Source organism: Schistocerca americana, chromosome 2, assembly GCF_021461395.2.
Source record: "Schistocerca americana isolate TAMUIC-IGC-003095 chromosome 2, iqSchAmer2.1, whole genome shotgun sequence".
Classification (NCBI taxonomy): domain Eukaryota; kingdom Metazoa; phylum Arthropoda; class Insecta; order Orthoptera; family Acrididae; genus Schistocerca; species Schistocerca americana.
Genome location: NC_060120.1, coordinates 374,227,171 through 374,228,923, shown reverse-complemented (window position 1 = coordinate 374,228,923; position 1,753 = coordinate 374,227,171).

Here is a 1,753-nt window from a genome sequence, read left to right as displayed (position 1 = left end):
ATACTAGCGCTTCTTTACTCGTTAGTCTTCGTACCCATGTCATGTAATATAACGCCTTGTGTCAAGGAAAGAAACTTGGTAGATGATGTTATGTCATATAACACGACACATGCCATCGCGTCATCCAACATGATATTTCCCATGTCTTCAACGTGACAAAGCGCGTGATTAAAGTTTCGAATGCGTGCATCACCATGCTGGTATGTAGATTTTTGTTGACTCGATCAACGACTGAACCGGTATAGGTTTTTTCTTTCGAGCTATGTTGCCTGTATCGCGGCAACAGGCAACACATTCACTAAACAACAGGACGACCATTAATTACATGTTTTTACCTACCTTCTTGGAAAATTTGAACCGACGCGCGTAAGTCTGAAACAAACATTGAAGCGGTGTGCGTCATTTTGCGTGTAAAATCCGAATGGAACTAGAATTTTGAAAGCGAGTTCAGTTTTATCGTTAGAAAACATTTTTTTATTTATTTCATTCATTTTAAACGGCTTCCGCACACATACGAACGAATTTTAAACGCCACATTTAGTTCAACTTCAAACCGCCGTATCTAGACTAAGGATAAAGATTACTGGGTAAAAAATGCCGTTTTGCAAGCTGCGACATTGTCGCGAATAAAACAGTGACCCGTATATAGAATAAATTTTCTTTAATTTACGTCTATTGTGGCTGGCTCTGAGCACTATGGGACTTAACATCGATGGTCATCAGTCCCCTAGAACTTAGAACTACTTAAACCTAACTAACCTAAGGACATCACACAACACCCAGTCATCACGAGGCAGAGAAAATCCCTGACCCGCCGGGAATCGAACCCGGGAACCCGGGCGAGGGAAGCGAGAACGCTACCTCACGACCACGAGCTGCGGACTACGTCTATGGTCACAAACGTTTTGTTCACAGATTACCGGTTTCGATCTATAATGACCACCTTCAGATCTGTGTTTTATAAAGTGGCTCTGAGCACTATGGGACTCAACTGCTAGGGTCATTAGTCCCCTAGAACTTAGAACTAGTTAAACCTAACTAACCTAAGGACATCACAAACATCCATGCCCAAGACAGGATTCGAACCTGCGACCGTAGCGGTCTTGCGGGTCCAGTCTGCAGCGCCTTTAACCGCACGGCCACTTCGGCCGGCGTGTTTTATAAAAACAGTGTCCTAATGCCATAAGGCTGCAATACATTAGGACACTGTTTTTATGAATCACAGATCTGAAGATTGTCATTAGAGACCGAAACCGGTAATCTGTGTACAAAAAGTTTGTGACCATAGACGTAAATTAAAGGAAAATACCGTTTTGGCTTTGTTCATTCATCTATCTCTGTGCAATGTTTGAAACCGTTCGTATAAGTTTAAAGCATAGAAGTGACGCTCTTCGAAAACCTTCCAGAAAAGCATGCTTTCCGCATGTAATGTCTGAATAAACATTTTTTTTTTTTTTCAAACGGTTAAAACTTTCCTTAGGCCATGTTGCGATACAGCGGTGGACCAAATTTGAAACATCAGTTTCGCTCTGGTCCGGAGTTATTTAAGGATGACTGTTGTTGCACGTCAAATCTGAACGGTGCACGTACAAATGTTGCCATTAGGTGACCAGTAATTTTAGCCCAATGTCTTTCGCGAACGGAATTAATGGAAAACATAACTGCTGTATGACAGATATTATAATAGCTATACAAATGGCCGCTGGTTCGGACTGAACCAAAAACTTTTTATCCCATGTTCCTAGCTCAGATA